This window comes from Meles meles, chromosome 7 (genome assembly GCF_922984935.1).
Source record: "Meles meles chromosome 7, mMelMel3.1 paternal haplotype, whole genome shotgun sequence".
Classification (NCBI taxonomy): Eukaryota; Metazoa; Chordata; class Mammalia; order Carnivora; family Mustelidae; genus Meles; species Meles meles.
The window spans coordinates 141644895-141664985 of NC_060072.1; the positions used below are offsets into that span (position 1 = coordinate 141644895).

At 38.8% G+C, this 20091-nt stretch overlaps 1 pseudogene; it reads right to left on the reverse strand.

Annotated features, from left to right (window-relative positions):
• Nucleotides 1–2005: 2005 nt before the first annotated feature.
• LOC123947330 lies at nucleotides 2006–3235 on the reverse strand (annotated as a pseudogene).
• Nucleotides 3236–20091: the final 16856 nt, after the last annotated feature.

A 20091-nucleotide genomic window follows, 5' to 3' on the forward strand; every position in this document is an offset into this window, starting at 1 on the left:
GCCTGGGTGGTTCAGTGGGTTAAAGCCTCTGCCTTCAGCTCAGGTCATGATCCCAGTGTCCTGGGATCGAGGCCCGCATCAGACTCTCTGCTCGGCAGGGAGCCTGCTTCCTCCTCTCTCTCTGCCTGCCTCTCTGCCTACTTGTGATCTGTCAAATAAATAAATTTTAAAAAAAGAAAGAGTAATTATTGGTATATTAAAGCTTAAATCTGTTTTCTGTTGACTCTGATTTTTGTTTTTCCATTTTCTTTTTCCCTACTTCTGTTTCTTTACTTAAACATTAAACATAATTCTGTGTTGATATATCTGTGGTTCTTTTTAGTATATCTTTCTGTAGCTTTACAATGGTTGCTCTAGGTACCATATCATATATTCACAACTTAGTACGTCTTCCAGTGTCAACATTTTACCCACTAAAGTAAAACATGGAAAACTGGAAACTTCTTTCCTTTTGTGTCCCTTTACCTTTCTCTCTCTTTCTCTCCATATATATAAATATCTCTCTCCATCTATCTATATATAATATCTATCTATCTGTATATATAAATAGACAGATATCCCTTTACTATATATGGAGAGTATAGTTTCTTAAATATTACTCTACATACTTTGAGAACTACATTTTAAAGCATTATAAATTGTTTCAAATATCAAATATAACTTAGAAAACTCAAGAGAAGTAGTAAAATCTATTGTACATGCCATATTTTTTTTTTGTCTTTCTGCATTATCTTTCTTTTTGATGTTCCGAGATTTCTTATCATTTAGTTTTGTTTAGAGAACCTCTTTTAGTATTCTTTTAGGATAGATTCCTCGACAAAAAATTATCATAGTTTTCCTAACTCTGAGAATGTTTTGATTTCCCTTTCATTCCTGAGAATGTTGACTGAGAATGTCAGTAAATCTAGAATTCTCAGTTAATGGTTCTTCATATTTAGCTCTTGAAATACATTGTGGTGATTCTTTCTGGCCATCATGGTTTCTGATCAGAAATCTACTGCCATTGGGATGGTTTTTCCTTGACAGCTAAAGCATAATTTCTCTGTCTTCTTTCAAGAGTTTTTTCCTTTGTCTCTATTCTTCAGTAACTTCACTATAAAATGCTTTGGCATGGAATTTTCTGTGTTTATTCTGCATGTGGCTTACTCAGCTTCTTGCTGAGTTTGGGAAGTTTGAAGTCACTATTTCTTTTTTTTTTTTTTTTAAAGATTTATTTATTTGACAGATAGAGATCACAGGTAGGCAGAGAGGCAGGCAGAGAGAGAGAGAGGAGGAAGCAGACTCCCAGTCAAGCAGAGAGCCCGATGCGGTGCTCGATCCCAGGACCCTGGGATCATGACCTGAGCTGAAGGCAGAGGCTTTAACCCGCTGAGCCACCCAGGCGCCTCTGAAGTCACTATTTCTTTAAATATTTTTTGGCCTCATTCATTTTATCTTCCCCTTCTGGGGTTCCAACAATACAAATCTCTTGTTATAGTCCCACAGGTTCTCAACGTGTTTTTTGTTTGTTTGTTTTTGGCCTAATTGATCTCTGTTGTTTAGAGTGGTAGTTTCTATTGTTCTATTTCAGAGGTCACAGAGTCTTTCCTCTTCACTGAGTTTTTTTTTTTTAATTGATAATTGTATTTTTTTCTAAATTCCATTTGGTTGCTTTTCATATTTGATATTTTGTTCCTTAATTTCTGAAATTATGCCTCTTTGTTGAGACTTTCTGTTTTCTCCATTTGTCCATTTGTGTTTATAAATGAAGCATGTTCATTATGGTTGCTTTAAAAATTGTGTCAGATGAATTTTTTTTTTCATTTAAGAGAGGTAATATTTATTCAAACCCATCAGAGAAATGGACACCTTGGGTCCATAACAAAACATTGTGTTTTAAACATAGGTCAATAATTGTATATGAGACTATACATTGCTACACAAAAATTAACTATTAGAGCACAACTTTTCAATGTTCAAAACAGAATAAACTTCCTGTAAAAGCAACACCTTTGTAACATTTTAACTTTAGTATTCCTCTTCTTCTTCACCCTCTTCTTCAACAGAATCCATACCAGCTGCCTCATAATCCTTCTCAAGGGCAGCCATATCCTCTTAGGTCTCAGAAAACTCTCTTTCCTCCATGCCCTGCCCCACATAACAGTGAACAAAGGAACACTTGGCATGCATCAGGTCAAACTTGTGGTCCAGGTGAGCCCAGGCCTCAGCAATGGCTGTGCGGTTGCTCAGTATGCACACAGCTTACTGTAATTTGGCCAAGTCTCCACTAGGTACCACAGTAGGAAGCTGGTAATAAATGCCCACTTTGAAGCCAGTGGGGCACCAGTTCACAAAATGGATGGTATGCTTGGTCTTGATGCTGGCAACAGCAGCACTGACATCTTTGGGAACCACGTTGCCACAGTACAATAGGCAGCAAGCCATTGCCATTTACCATGGCAGAGGTCACATTTCACCACCTGGTTGTCTGGCTCAAAGCATGCATTAGTGATTTCTGCTACAGAAAGCTGTTCATTGCAGGATTTCTCAGGGGCCTATGTGGCCAGAGGGAAGTGGGTGTAGGGATAGGGCACCAGGTTGGTCTGGAATTCTGTCAGATCAACATTCAGGGCTCCATCAAATCTGAGGGAAGCAGTGATAGAGGATACAATTTGACATGTTGACCTCTTTATGTTAGTGTAGGTTGGGTGTTCAATATTGAGATTTCTGGTACAGATGTCATAGATGGCCTCATTGTCTACCATGAAAGCACAATCAGAGTTCTCCAGGGTGGTATGGGTAGTGAGGACAGAGTTGTAGACTTAATGACAATTGTGGGAACATGGGGGGCTGGGTAAATGGAGAACTCCAACTTGGACTTCTTGCCATAACTGACAGAGAAGCAAGGTATACTCTGGACCAGTTCCCTGTCCAAAGCTGTAGAAAACCAAGAAGCCCTGAATACCTGTGCACTGGTCAGCCAGTTTCCAAATTCAGTCCAAGGCAAGATCAGCAGTCTCCATGCCAATAGTGTGGTGCCCTTCGGTATAGTAAATTCCTTGCCTGTGATGAGCTGCTCACGGTGGAAGAGCTGGTGGTAGGTGCCAGTAAAAACTTCATCAATGACTGTAGGTTCCAGGTCTATAAACTCTGCCTTGGGCACGTGCTTGCCAGCACCCGTCTGCCTGAAGATGGTGTTGAAGAAGTCATCTCCTCTCCCAATGGTCTTGACACCTGGCATCTGACCACTGGGCTAGATACCATGTTCTAGGCAATAGAGCTTCAAGCTCTATTACCAGGTTGTCCAGATTACCAATGTGGACAGCAGCCTGTTCAATATGGATGGAACTGCAATCACACAGAGCTGCTCCTTTGTGGCTGCTGAGCAAATAGAGAAGAGGAAGTGGAGAGACCGTTTCTTCTTATATTGCTACTTTTAGGTGGTCAGTGTGAGAGAACCATTAAAAACTGTGTCAGATAATTCCAATATCTATGTCATCTTGGTATTGGAATCTATTCATGGATTTTTTTTTTTCACTCAATTTTAAGCCTCTCTTCTTCTTTGCTTTGCTCCTGCTGAGGGTGGGTGGTGAAAATCCTGACTCAAGTAGCCCTCCTGTGACACCAGTCCAGCAGGAGAGGAAAGGCTACCACATTGCCCCTGAATGGGGAGTAGATGTCCAGTCTCCTGTGTGATTTATACTGACATTATGGAGCCTGGGAGTATTTTGTAATAGTTGGCCAAGAGCGGAAGTCTAGGCTCCATGTGACCTTAGCTAGAAGGAAGGGGAAGAGGACTACAGATTTTCTTTGGTGTTTGTCTGGAGTAGCGCTAACACCTGTTGACATTTTCCCAGTTGCCAGCTCTCTAGCAACCTGTATGGATGTATAAGACAAAAAAGACAAAACAGAACTCAAAAACCCAAGACTACCATCACTGGGTTCCAAGGTCCCTATCCAGTCTACCTTCTTTATCAAATACTTTTCAGAGTCTTCTTTCATTTGTTTAATATATAATGTTTAGTCATTCTTAGCAGGAAGAAGGAAAAAGTATATCTTTTGCATCTTCCTGGAACCAGAACATTCAACTATTCTATTTATAATTATAAAGAGTTCATTCTTGTTCTGATTTGCTTTTTTTGCCCCAGAACATCTTATCTCATATCTTGTCTCTCTAATGACAGTAATTATAGGTGACTTTTTAAGTTGTTCTTTCTTCAGACAATTTTCTATATTCTAGTTTCTTTAAATTCTTCTCCCCCTTCTGTTTTTCCGTACTAAGAATTCCAGGAACCTTTTTATTACTTTGGTAATTTATTTTCATATTATATCATAAGCATTTTCCATGTCACTACCCATCCTGCATAATTATAATTTAATACCAATTACTGTACTTGTTCATTTCTCATTCCCATGACTATTTTAGAACCTATAACATTGTTCATTTCATATTTTTGACTTAATTTTTTAGAGTAGTTTTAGGTTCAGAACAAACTTGAAATCAAGGTATAGAGATTTTCCATATACCCTTCCCCTACACCTTAATAGCTTCCCCATTATGAGCATTACCCATCAACGTGATACATTTGTTACTAAGGATGAACCTACATTGACACATCATAATCATCCAAGGTTCACAGTTTACCTTAGGGTTCACTCTTGATGCTGTACATTTTATGGGTTTGCACAAATGTATAATGACGTATTTTCACCATTATAATATACAGAGTAGTTTCACTGCCCTAAAAATTCCTTATTCTCTATTTATTCTTCTCTCCCTTGTCCCATAAACTCTGGTAACCAGTGATCTTTTTATTGTCTCCATCATTTTGTCTTTTCCAAAATGTAATATGGTTGGAATAATACAGCATGTAACTTTCAGATTGATTTCACTTTAGTAATATGTATCTATGTTCCTTCCATGTCTTTTCATACTTTAATGCATCATTTCTTTTTAGCACTAAATCTACTGCATTTTCTGGATATACCTCAGTTAATTTATCCATTCACCTACTGATGGACATCTTGGTTAGTTCCAAGTTTTAGCAATTATGAATAAAACTACTATAAATATCTGTGTACAGATTTATGTGTGGGCACAGGTTTTCAACTTGTTTAGGTAAATATCAAGAAGGAAGATTGCTGGATTGTACTGATAAGACTATGTTTAGTTTGTAAGAATCCACCAAACTGTTTTTGCAAGTGGCTGTAGCATTTTGCATTCCTATTAGAAATGGTAAAAGAATGCCTGCTGTTCCATATCCTTATCAGCATTTGGTGTTATCACTATTCTTGATTTCAGGCATTTTAATAAGTGTGATTCATTTAATTTTCATTTCTATGATGACATATGATGTGGAACATCTTTTCATATGCTTATTTTTAAATTTGCCTGAATATCTTCTTTGGTGAGATGTTTGCTAAGGTCTTTGGCTATTTTATTTATTTTTATTTATTATTTATTCATTTGACAGACAGAGATCACAAGCAGAGAGAGAGGAAGGGAAGCAGGCTCCCTGCTGAGCAGAGAGCCAGACACGGGGCTCGATCCCAGGACCCTGAGATCATGACCTGAGCCAAAGGCAGAGGCTTTAATCCACTGAGTCACCCAGGTGCCCCTCTTTGGCCATTTTAATTGGGTTGTTTTCCTACTCTTCAGTTTTGAGAGTTCTTTGTATATTTTGGTAACATCCTTTATCACTTGTGATTTTCAAATATTTTCTCCATTCTGTGACTTGTCTTCTAATGTTCTTGACATTGTTTTTCCAAGGGAATATTTTGATGAAGTCATGTTTATTGGTTATATATTTCATGGATTGTGTCTACTGTTATAGCTAAAAAGGCATCACCATGCCCAAGGACGTCCAGGTTTTCCCCTATGTTATCTTCTAGGAATTTTATAAGGAGACTCATTTTTTAAAAGTGAGACACTAAAAATTTGATTACAATTTCTGCATAAGTGGTCAGGGATTATCAACCATTGGGTTTATTATAGTGTGAAATGTGACAAATTAGCTTTTTAAATTGAGGATAAAACACAATTGTTGATATACAGATGTCCCTTTTTTCTGGGGGGTTTAGATTCTCTAGTCCTCAGATACTGTGCCTTAGTCAAGAATAGCCATAATCCCAGCTACTTAACATTCTAAAAATGGGTGCAGTAAGAAAGCGGGGTGCCCAAATATCTATGTAGATTTTTCACCTCACTTTAATCTTCAACACCTGTCTTTTCTTCCCCACATCTTCGCAGTATCTTCTCTCGTGTCTCCTGGCTACACTCTCTCTCCTATCACCAAAGTCTCAGAGGGCTGTGTGTCTAGTCTCCCACCAACAAAAGGGAGAGATGACTGGTCTAAACATTCCATATCCATATTTCCAACCAATTCTTATGGTTTCAACTTAACCCCTGGCCTACTACTACAGGGGTAAGCTAGGTTTCCAATCCCTGAGCATTTGGGGGATTCTATGCGAAAAGTAGATTTGCCTTTTATTAGTATTAACCTCTGTGGTCACCCAAGTTATAACTTCCTCCATTAACCAAGCAAGTGATTGCTCTTTCATCTCATTTATAACTTGCAAATTGTTAAAATTATTTATCTGCTATTATCTCTTTTCCCTTTCTCCTTATCTTTGTGAATTTTTTTTTTCTTACTGACATTTTAATGGAATTTAAAGATGAAGAAATAAGTATGGATGGGTCTAGGCCATATTAAGAAGTCCTACACTACCACTGTTTACATCTATAAGATTTGCACTATATGTTAAAAGTTCCTATTGAGTGACTAAATAGTTGATATTGTATGCTAAGTGAGGTTGATTTTCCTAACTTACCTGAATACTGCAGTATATTTTCTTAATGTTCCATGTTTGAAACTATTATTCTTTAATCTTATATTAAGCTATGTATGCCAAGACTCATGAATAATATAATCACTAATACATAATTACATTTTTACCTTCAAAGGACCAAGTAAACTTCAAACAGACAATGGTAGGCTAAGACTATATGTTCATTTAAGAATAAATTTATTAAAATGAGAAAAGACAAAACCAGGACTTATTAATCAATTTTGAATTTGTCTTCGTAATCATAAAATATAATGAAGAGTCATTAAAATTTTTTCTAGGGCTTCATTTTTTTATAGTTTGAACTACTGAATTCACATATTTGTATTATATAAGGTGAGTAAAAACACTTATCTTAAATGATAGTTCATTGATTTGCCCCAACACTACTTAGTTCTCACCAACCTATGGATTCAAATGAGCCTATTAAAATTTAAATGCCCAGATCCTGATGTTTTATTTCCCATAGTTGCCTACTCTAAACCTAAGCCCTCTTTCAGGTAGCTTCTCCCATCCCTTCAAATATTGCTGGGCTATTTCAGGAGATGAATCATCTGTCCATGGCATCAATGTGCATCATTGCTCCTTGCCCTCTTAGCACTGCTTGCTTCATAAATCATGTCTTCTGCTCCAAACTCAGTTTGGAACCTCAGTTCACTCTGGTCATTTCAAGATTTGACCAACCCTGTTATTTCTATGTGTCTCCGAAACTTAGCTGTAGGCATCTTCTGTCCTTGTGTTAGTTGCTATCTGTTAATAGTTGCTTTTGTAGCTTCTGACTCAGTGCCAATGACTACCACTGCTGCCGCTGGTCCAGGGTTTTCCCTGTGCCACCTCTGACTTCTGCCATTCTGACAACCCACGGGTGCAAGATTCGGCTGGAAGCAGAATGTGCCTGCTGGAGCAGCCAGTTCTCAGTCTGGGGTGAGGTAAGAGGGAAATGGACTCCTCCTGTATGCATTGAGAGAACTTTATGATTCCAAAGGGAATGCCGTGTGCTTTTTAACATGTGGCGGCATCTTATAAACATCTCTCTGATTTCACTCATGGGTGTTTTCTCTCTGAGGCTAGAACACACATTTTAGGTGGCAGTATCAGAACAGCATCCAGACCTAGAATATGACCTTGTGATCCTAATTTTCATTTGCCAGTGGTTTTCACCTGGAGATAATGTTGCACCCCGCCCCCTTCCCAGGGGACGTTTGTCAATGTCTGGAAACACTTCAGTTGTCACTATTGCATCTAGTGGGTAGAGGCGAGGGATGCTCCTAATTGCTCCACAAAGCATAGGTCAGCTCAGCTCTCCACAAGGAGTTATTGATCTCTGTGATAATATGGAAGGACCATAATACAATATGAATGGACGGGCCTAGAGAGTATGTTAAGTGAGATAAGACAGAGAAAGACAAATACCACATAATCTCACTTATGGGTGGGATCCAAAAAATATAACAAATGAATAAACAAAGAAAAAGCAAAATCAGACCTATAATATAGAGAACTAACTGATGGTTAGGGCAGAGAACTAACTGATGGTGGGCAAACTGAATGAAGAGGAGTTGGAGATACAGGCTTCCAGTGACGGAATGAGTAATTCAAGGGAATAAAAGGTACAGCACGGAAAACAGAGTCAATGCTATTGTAATAATGTTGAATAGTCACAGAGGGTAGCTACACTTGCAGTAAGCATAGCCCAACATACAAACTTGTCAAATCACTGTGCTGCACACCTGAAATTAACATAACATGTGTCAACTATACTCAAATAATAATAATAATTTTAAAAAGTCAATTGCATCAGGATTGAGAAAGCCTATCATGAGGAATACAATGGAATAGGCAGGCACACCACAGTTATGGCAAGGAAATCCTGAGAACTCTAATCTCTCTGTGGATGACTTGGATTTTTTTTCTGCAGAAATAAAAGCTTAGAGATATTCTGAAATGAACTCACTGTATACCTGATTTTTAAGTACTGGAATGTTATAACAAGTTTCCCATGTAACGATGCCTATGGAATTTGTGGAATGACATGAGGGAACATACAAATCTAAATTCTAACATTTTAGCAAGTTTATTTCATATTAATTTTTGCCTGCCAAGATTTCCTTTGGTTTAAAAAATAAATTCAAACAAAGGGAGATAGCTGTGGGTTAAGATGGTATGATCTAAACTAATATGCCTCCTTTCAGCTGTCTATGAAGGTGTAAATTTTCTAAAGTATGAAAATGTCCAAGAGCAGTAGAAACAAAGGCTAACAAGAGACCTCCTGGTACCATCTGGAAGAATTTCTGATAAATGGGAATGAATTGAGATTAAAAGCTTCAGAATCTGAGTCAGAAGGCCCTGGCTGAATGGGAATGAATTAAATAACCCCTTAGCTTTCTTTCACTGTTTGGCATAGTTAGGGAGCACACTGGCTACACCAAACAGAAATCTGAGAATTCCTCTGCCATTTACGCCCACAGCCATGAGGTGAAAAGTAAACTGTGCAACAGCCAGAAATATGTCTTCTTTCCCTACTCTCATCTCCACCTACTTCATCCTTCCGTATTTCCTCTCCATCCATAACTTACAACTAATAAGTTGTAACTTCTTCACTTCCATTGCAGTATTGGAAGAGGAAGGGAGGGTGACAGCATTTTGTATGCTGAAATGTATATTTACAGCCAAGAAAAATACTAAGGGTAGAGGCAGGCATTCTGGCTGAGTCTCAGAAGGACTGCATACTTCCAGTTCTGTCCCATATTGTATTTGGACAAAGAAATGCATGAAAATGCTTCTCTGGCAAAGAATTTGGCCATCTCAACCTTAGCAGGCTTATATTCTGCTCAAAAGTGTCATGCTTGGTGAGTTGACAATATGAACTGTATTTAGGGATGTGGAGTCTCTATGGGATAATCCATTTCCATCTCTTTTTCAGCTTCTAGAGGCTGTTCACATTCCTTAGCTCAGGGTCCCCTTCCTCCATCTTCAGAGTCAGGAGTGGCTGGTCAAGTCCTCCTCATGTTACATCACTTTAGTTTTCTACTTTTGCTGAAGCAAAAGAGTCCCTTCTCTGACTCTGATTCCCCTTCTCTCTTCTTTTTCTTATGAGGATACCTGTGAATACATTGGGACCATCTGGTAATCCAGAACGATCTACCTCAAGATCCTTAACCAATTCATATCTACAAAGCCCTTTTTACAAGGTAGCATATTCCTAGGTCTGGGGAACCAGGACTTGTGTATCTCTGGGGACCAACGAATGCCTACTATATAGCACTTCACCAAAGAATAAGTACACAGACAGAAAATCCTGGAATTTGTGGCATGTAAATTAGTCAACCTGAAAGAGAACCCATAAGGAAAGTTACATGTGAATTCCTATTTCTCCTCACTATAGGAAGAGTTAGCACTGTTTTCCTCAGCTCTCACACTGCCCCTTCATGCATTCTACCCATGCGAGCCTACACAGCATTCAGAGATGGATAAGATAATCAGCCACAAACAGCTGGTTCTGGCTCAGACTATAAGCAAAAAGACTCAAAGTCATCCCTTCATCTATGCTCTCTTTAGTTTTTCCTTGTACTTCCGTTCATTGGTTGCTCTAACGAAGATGCTTTCCCAACTTGCCCTTTAGTCCTTGTACCTTTTTTTTTTTTTTTTTTAAATAGCTGTTGAGAACCTACACTGTACCAAGTATTACTCCAAATACTCTACAGGTATAATCTGATATAAATCTCTCAACAACATATAAGGTGATATTCTTACCAGACACAAATTAGGCATATTCTCCTTCCCACTCTGTCATCCCTGTGCATTAGCCCAGCAGAAACGGCATTCTCCTGGCCCACCCAACAAGGACAAGAAGGATCCGGTACCAGGCATAGTGCTGATACTAAATGTATTAAAAAAAATTAATTGAAACAACAACGTTTTATTTTTTTTCCTAATAAGAATGGGATGGTTGGGCAGAGTTGGATATTTCTACTTCAGTTAAAATTCTTATCAGTCTTGGATCCTATCAGTAGATGTCACTTAATCAGAAGTGGAAAAAGCTTGCGACTACCCTTAAGAATCATCACGAAACTAATGTCTTCATCTGTCACTGTAATTGTCAGTTTGTCAGTTTATATACAAACAGAGACTGATGAGAGTTTGGAAACCCTCGCAGAACGTGGAAGATAGCAGCAAGGCAGGAAGAAAAGACCCTTATGTTAGAAAAATAAATCACAATACTTTTCCCTATTGCCATTCTTTCTGCCTATTTGTTCTACTTTTATTGACTTCCTGTTCTTTGGTTTCTGCTCGTCTATACATACAGTGTGAATCTGAAGAAGTGAGGAACAAAAACCATGTAGTAGCAGACAAACCTAGGTCCCAGTCTTGGCTTTGCCTGTCACTGGGCACATGTCTGTGATTCCATGCAAGCACCTTCTTTTTTGAATGTTTCCCCATTTGTAAAATGGAAAGAAAATGGCCCTGTCTTGAGGATTCCTTTTTGAGGTTTCATTTGTGTTACAGAATAGATGGCCAATAAATGCTAAATTATTTTGCTGATATTATTTTTGATATTGCTATTGTGATGATATTCAACTCAGAATGTTTGAGGACTTAATTAATAAATATGTTGAGAGTTTTTAGAAAAATGCCAAGCAAAACAATTCATTTTATGTGAATTTTAGCTATTAGTATTTTCTTAAGCAATTGTTATTTTATTAAATCAGCTTATCTTTCCTTCATGGTTTCTGCCTGCCTTTTAAAACCAGTTTTCCCATTTCTCATCTAAGAATCCAGACTTTATATTCAATCTCACTGCTTTCAAACACTGGCCTGGTTCTCCTGATATTATTTAACACCCCTGACATGATCAATTCCATCTAAGCTCATAACCTATAAAAACACTCTTCCACCTAAACAGCCTCCTGGAATTAGCTTGACCTCTGCTGACTCTCCTTTGTTCCACCATAATGAACACCCCAGTATAACAATACCCTACGCCCTATGAATATTATAAAATCATAAAGCCAAGACAGGATTTGATAAGTTGTTGCTCTGTGCATGACAATACTTCTCTATATCTCATTCTCAATTGTGAGAGTCTAGCTGGGCATGAAAAATATTTTCTATAAAGGGGCCAGATATGAAATATTTCAGACTTTGTGGACCACACAGTATGTGTGGTAACTGAGATACAACACAGAAGCAGTCATTAAAAGATGCAAATGAATAAATACCAATAAGTACTTACAAAAGTAAGTGAAAGGTGGGTTAGACCCACAGACCATATAAGGCGTATCCCTGTCTTAGATCATGCATTTTGCATCAGGAGTGATACTATCCACAACAGGGTATAAATTGGATCCTGAGGGACAAAATATATATCTATACAGATTTTGAATATATATATGTAACAAAAACAGATTATGTCTCCAAAAGTTATATATATATGTACACACATATATATATGAAACAAAAACAGATTATGTCTCTAAAAAAAAAGTATATATATAACAAAAATAGATTATGTCTCGAAAAGTTCAGTCTACTCAGAACCTGAATGTGACTCCATTTGGAAATAGGGTCCCTACACGTATAATCAAGTTAAGATGAGGTCACACTGGATTCACACTGGATTCAGGGTGGGCCCTAATCCAATGACTGGTGCATTTGTAACAAGATGGAAGTTTGGCTGGAGACAAGCACAATGGGGAGTAGGTCTTAAAGACACACAGGGAGAATGCCATATGATTGAAATGATGCTTCTACAAGCTAAAGAATGTTAAGATCACTGGTAACAACAACAACAAAAAAGCTAAAAAGAAGAAGGAAGGATCCTTCTCTATAACCCTCAGAAAGAGCACAGTCCTGCTACAATCTTGATATCAGATTTCCAGCCACCAGAATTTTGAGACAACAAATTTCTGTTGCTTTGAACAATCTGTGTTAATTTTGTTATGACAGCCCTAGAAAAGTAATACCACATATACACAGGATATCTGTGGTATTAAAATTCCATAGGAATATGAAGGTGATTATGGGAGAATATTTTAAAAAGCTCCCAGGGTTTGATAAATTTAAAAAAAATTGAAAATCATTGCTGTAGATGTACTGTTTTTTTGACCAGTTTGACAAGGTTTCAGACAAGAATTAGAATTTATTTTTAAAATACTTTTTCTGCTTATTTACTCTGGCCCCATGTCCATCCCTTCAACCACTACAGATTGAATTTTATCCTCAATCCTCTCTCTTGTTCTAACTAAGGAAAGATGACTTTCTATTTCATCAAATGGAATTAACCTTTGCCCTGTTCACATTTATCTTCGGGATTGAAAACTTGGAATGATGAGAACTGAAGTGCAGTCCCCAAATTACGGAGATTCTCAATGTCTAATATGCTCAAAAATTTGGCTGCTCCAATTCTAACTTCCAACAGGAGGTGAGATGAGATATAAAAGAACCATAACAACTTCCAAATTCCAGAGCACTGCTGAACTTGTAGTCATACTATCAGATTATGAACTAAGTTCTGAGAGCTCAATATTTCTAAGCCTGATTTAGAGAGAACAAACCTGAAACTTGGAGATGATAACAAATATCTTCAAAGTTATATATGTCTGTGAATTTCTCAGGTGTGGATCTGCAATGGTTACTGTATTCTTAACACTCTGTTACTTTGTATCTGAGACCCACAGGAAAGGAGAGTATAGGGGAACCACACCTAAATCTGCCATCACAGAGGTTATGACTTTACATAGATGCTTATATCAGAATGGATGATACTTGGAGGGTGAAAAACAGAGTTTCCTGGTCTGAGGAGTCAAGACGGTGGAGAAGTGGCCGGCTGAGACTACATCAGGTAGCAGGAGATCAGCTCCATAGCTTATCTAAACATTGAAAACACCTACAAATCCAACGGGAGATTGAAGAGAAGAACAACAGCAATTCTAGAAACAGAAAATCAACCACTTTCTGAAAAGTAGGACTGGCGGAGAAGTGAATCCAAAACGACGGGAAGATAGACCGCGGGGGGAGTGGTCAATCCTGGCAAGTGGCGGAGCAACGGAGCACAAAATCAGGACTTTTAAAAGTCTGTTCCCTGAGGGACATTGCTCCAGAGGCTAAACCAGGGTGAAGCCCACATGGGGTCAGCGTGGCCCCAGGTCCCGCAGGATCACAGAAGGATCGGGGGTGTCGGAGTGTCGCGGAGCTCGCAGGTATTAGAACGGGGAAGCTGGCTACAGAGACGAGCCGAGGACTGAGCTCTCAGCTCAGGGTTACCTTGAACCGGTCCCAGGCTGGGTGAGCTTGGAGCGCGGCTGGAGGCCGGGGATACGGGAGTGATTGGGCGCTCTTCTCCGGGGGCACACGGAGGAGTGGGGCCCCAGGCTCTGGGGTCCTCCGGGGCCTGAGACTGGGAGGCTGCCATTTTCATTTCCCATCCTCCGGAACTCAACGGAAAGCTTTCAGGGAACAAAAGCTCCCAAAAGCGAACCTGAGCGGATTACTTAGTCTGGCCCCAGTAAGGGTGGTGCAATTCCGCCTTGGCAAAGACACTTGAGAGTCACTAAAACAGGCCCCTCCACGAGAAAATCAACAAAAAATCCAGCCAGGACGAAGTTCATCTACCAAGGAAAGCAGGTTCAATACCTGGGACAGCAGTGGAATTCCAGAGCGGGAGAAAGCAAAGCACTGAACTCATGGCTTTCTCCCCATGATGCTTTAGTCTTGTGGTTAATTCAATTTTTTTTCAATTATTTTTCTTTCTTTTTTCTTCTTCTGCTAAATTTTTTTAAACTTTTACCCTTTTCATTTTTAACATTTTTTAACTAGTTTATCTAATATATATATTTTTTCTTTCTTTTTTATATTTTTTCTTTATTTGTTTTTCTTTTTTTTTTTTAACCTCTTTTTATCCCCTTTCTCCCCTCCCACGATTTGGGGTCTCTTCTGATTTGGTTAAAGTGCATTTTTCTTGGGTCTTTGCCACACTTTTAGTATTTTACTTGCTCCTTCATATACTCTTATCTGGACAAAATGACAAGGTGGAAAAATTCACCACAAAAAAAAAAGAACAAGAGGCAGAACCAAAGGCTAGGGACCTAATCAACACAGACATTGGTAATATGTCAGATCTAGAGTTCAGAATGACAATTTTGAAGGTTCTAGCCGGGCTCGAAAAAGGCATGGAAGATATTAGAGAAATCCTCTCTGGAAAGATAAAAGCCCTTTCTGGAGAAATAAAAGAACTAAAATCTACCCAAGTTGAAACCAAAAAAGCTATTAATGAGGTGCAATCAAAAATGGAGGCTCTCACTGCTAGGATAAATGAGGCAGAAGAAAGAATTAGTGATATAGAAGACCAAATGAAAGGGAATAAAGAAGCCGAGCAAAAAAAGGGACAAACAGCTATTGAACCACGAGGGGAGAATTTGAGAGATAAGTGACACCATAAGACGAAACAACATTAGAATAATTGGGATTCCAGGGGCGCCTGGGTGGCTCAGTGGGTTAAGCCGCTGCCTTCGGCTCGGGTCATGATCTCGGGGTCCTGGGATCGAGTCCCGCATCGGGCTCTCTGCTCAGCAGGGAGCCTGCTTCCCTCCCTCTCTCTCTCTGCCTGCCTCTCTATCTACTTGTGATCTCTGTCTGTCAAATAAATAAATAAAATCTTTAAAAAAAAAAAAAAAAAAAAGAATAATTGGGATTCCAGAAGAAGAAGAAAGGGAGAGGGGAGCAGAAGGTATATTGGAGCGAATTATTGGAGAGAATTTCCCGAATATGGCAAAGGGAACAAGCATCAAAATCCAGGAGGTGCAGAGAACCCCCATCAAAGTCAACAAGAAGAGGTCCACACCCCGTCACCTAATAGTAAAATTTACAAGTCTTAGTGACAAAGAGAAAATCCTGAAAGCAGCCCGGGAAAAGAAGTCTGTAACATACAATGGTAAAAATATTAGATTGGCAGCAGAATTATCCACAGAGACCTGGAAGGCCAGAAAGAGCTGGCATGATATATTCAGAGCACTAAACGAGAAAAACATGCAGCCAAGAACACTCTATCCAGATAAGCTATCATTGAAAATAGAAGGAGAGATAAAAAGCTTCCAGGACAAACAAAAACTAAAAGAATTTTCAAACACCAAACCAGCTCTACAGGAAATATTGAAAGGGGTCCTCTAAGCAAATAGAGAGCCTAAAAGTGGTAGATCAGAAAGGTACAGAGACAATATACAGTAACAGTCACCTTACAGGCAATTTAAAGGCACTAAATTCATATCTCTCAATAGTTACCCTGAATGTTAATGGGCTAAATGCCCCAATCAAAAGACACAGAGTACCAGAATGGATAAAAAAACAAAACCCATCAATATGTTGCCTACAAGAAACTCATTTTAGACGCAAAGACCCTCCAGATTTAAAGTGAGGGGGTGGAAAACAATTTACGATGCTAATGGGCATCAGAAGAAAGCTGGGGTGGCAATCCTTATATCAGATCAATTAGATTTTAAGCCAAAGACTATAATAAGAGATGAGGAAGGACACTATATCCTACTCAAAGGGTCTGTCCAACAAGAAGATCTAACAATTTTAAATATCTATGCCCCTAACGTGGGAGCAGCCAACTATATCAACCAATTAATAACAAAATCAAAGAAACACATCAATAATAATACAATAATAGTAGGGGACTTGAACACTCCCCTCACTTTAATGGACAGATCATCCAAGCAAAAGATCAACAAGGAAATAAAGGCCTTAAATGACACACTGGGCCAGATGGACATCACAGATATCTTCAGAACATTTCATGCCAAAGCAAGAGAATACACATTCTTCTCTAGTGCACATGGAACATTCACCAGAATAGATCACATCCTGGGTCACAAATCAGGTCTCAACCGGTATCAAAAGATTGGGATCATTCCCTGCATATTTTCAGACCACAATGCTCTGAAGCTAGAACTCAAGAGGAAATCACAAGAGGAAAGCTGGAAAGAACCCAAATACATGGAGACTAAACAGCATCCTTCTAAGGAATGAATGGGTCAACCAGGAAATTAAAGAAGAATTGAAAAAATTCATGGAAACAAATGACAATGAAAACACAACTGTTCAAAATCTGTGGGACACAGCAAAGGCAGTCCTGAGAGGAAAATATATAGCGGTACAAGCCTTTCTCAAGAAACAAGAAAGGTCTCAAGTACACAACCTAACCCTACACCTAAAGGAGCTGGAGGAAGAACAAGAAAGAAACCCTAAACCCAGCAGGAGAAGAGAAATCATAAAGATCAGAGCAGAAATCAGTGAAATAGAAACCAAAAAAAAAAAAAAAAAAAAACAATAGAACAAATCAACGAAACTAGGAGCTGGTTCTTTGAAAGAATCAATAAGATTGATAAATCCCTGGCCAGACTTATGAAGAAGAAAAGAGAAAGAACCCAAATAAATAAAATCATGAATGAAAGAGGAGAGATCACAACTAACACCAAAGAAATACAGACAATTATAAGAACAAAGTATGAGCAACTCTATGCCAACAAATTTGACAATCTGGAAGAAATGGATGCATTCCTAGAGACATATAAACTACCACAACTGAACCAGGAAGAAATAGAAAACCTGAACAGGCCTATAACCAGTAAGGAGATTGAAACAGTCATCAAAAATCTCCAAACAGAGGCGCCTGGGTGGCTCAGTGGGTTAGGCCGCTGCCTTCGGCTCAGGTCATGATCTAGGGGTCCTGGGATCGAGTCCCGCATCAGGCTCTCTGCTCAGCAGGGAGCCTGCTTCCCTCTTTCTCTCTCTGCCTGCCACTCTATCTACTTGTGAGCTCTCTCTGTCAAATAAATAAATAAAAAATCTTAAAAAAAAAATCTCCAAACAAACAAAAGCCCAGGCCCAGACGGCTTCCCAGGGGAATTCTACCAAACATTTCAAGAAGAACTAATTCCTATTCTCCTGAAACTGTTCCAAAAAATAAAAATGGAAGGAAAACTTCCAAACTCATTTTATGAGGCCAGCATCACCTTGATCCCAAAACCAGACAAGGATCCCACCAAAAAAGAGAACTACAGACCAATATCCTTGATGAACACAGATGCAAAAATTCTCACCAAAATACTAGCTAATAGGATTCAACAGTACAGTAAAAGGATTATTCACCACGGCCAAGTGGGATTTATTCCAGGGCTGCAAGGTTGGTTCAACATCTGCAAATCAATCAATATGATGTAACGCATTAATAACAGAAAGAACAAGAACCATATGATACTCTCAATAGATGCTGAAAAAGCATTTGACAAAGTACAGCATCCTTTCCTGATCAAAACTCTTCAAGGTGTAGGGATAGAGGGCACACACCTCAATATTATCAAAGCCATCTATGAATAACCCACCGCAAATATCATTCTCAATGGAGAAAAACTGAAAGCTTTTCCGTTAAGGTCAGGAACACGGCAGGGATATCCATTATCACCACTGCTATTCAACATAGTACTCGAACTCCTAGCCTCAGCAATCAGACAACAAAAAGAAATTAAAGGCATCCAAATCAGCAAAGAAGTCAAACGATCACTCTTTGCAGACGATATGATACTATATGTGGATAACCCAAAAGACTCCACTCCAAAACTGCTAGAACTTGTACGGGGATTCAGTAAAGTGTCAGGATATAAAATCAATGCATAGAAATCAGTTGCATTTCTGTACACCAACAACAAGACAGAAAAAAGAGAAATTAAGGAGTCAATCCCATTTATAATTGTACCCAAAACTATAAGATACCTAGGAATAAACCTAACCAAAGAGGCTAAGAATCTATATGGAGAAAACTATAAAGTACTCATGAAAGAAATTGAGGAAGACACAAGGAAATGGAAAAATGTTCCATGCTCCTGGATTAGAAGAATAATTATTGTGAAAATGTCTATGCTACCTAAAGCAATCTACACATTTAATGCAATCCCTATCAAAATACCATCCATTTTTTTTCAAATAATTGGAACAAATAATCCTCAAATTTATATGGAACCAGAAAAGACTCGAAGAGCCAGAGGAATATTGAAAAAGAAAGCCAAAGTTGGTGGCATCACAATTCCGGACTTCAAGCTCTATTACAAAGCTGTCATCATCAAGACAGCATGGTACTGACACAAAAACAGACACATAGATCAGTGGAACAGAATAGAGAGCCCAGAAATAGACCCTAACCTCTATGGTCAGCTAATCTTCGACAAAGCAGGAAAGAATGTCCAATGGAAAAAAGACAGCCTCTTCAATAAATGGTGCTGGGAAAATTGGACAGCCACATGCAGAAAAATGAAATTGGACCACTTCCTTACACCACACACGAAAATAGACTCCAAATGGATGAAGGACCTCAATGTGAGAAAGGAATCCATCAAAATCCTTGAGGAGAACGCAGGCAGCAACCTCTTCGACCTCAGCCGCAGCAACATCTTCCTAGGAACAACGGCAAAGGCAAGGGAAGCAAGGGCAAAAATGAACTATTGGGATTTCATCAAGATCAAAAGCTTTTGCACAGCAAAGGAAACAGTTAACAAAACCAAAAGACAACTGACAGAATGAGAGAAGATATTTACAAACGACATATCAGATAAAGGGCTAGTGTCCAAAATCTATAAGGAACTTAGCAAACTCAACACCCAAAGAACAAACAATCCAATCAAGAAATGGGCAGAGGACATGAACAGATATGTCTGCAAAGAAGACATCCAGATGACCAACAGACACGTGAAAAAGTGCTCCACATCACTTGACATCAGGGAAATACAAATCAAAACCACAATGAGAAATCACCTCACACCAGTCAGAATGGCTAAAATTAACAAGTCAGTAAATGACAGATGCTGGTGAGGATGTGGAGAAAGGGGAACCCTCCTCCACTGTTGGTGGGAATGCAAGCTGGTGCAACCACTCTGGAAAACAGCAAGGAGGTTCCTCAAAATGTTGAAAATAGAGCTACCCTATGACCCAGCAGTTGCACTACTGGGTATATACCCTAAAGATACAAACGTGTGATCCGAAGGGGCACATGCACCTGAATGTTTATAGCAGCAATGTCTAAAATAGCCAAACGATGGAAAGAACCTAGATGTCCATCAACAGATGAATGGATAAAAAAGAGGTGGTATATATACACAATGAAATACTATGCAGCCATCAAAAGAAATGAAATCTTGCCATTTGTGACAATGTGGATGGAACTAGAAGGTACCATGCTTAGTGAAATAAGTCAGTCGGAGAAAGACAACTATCATA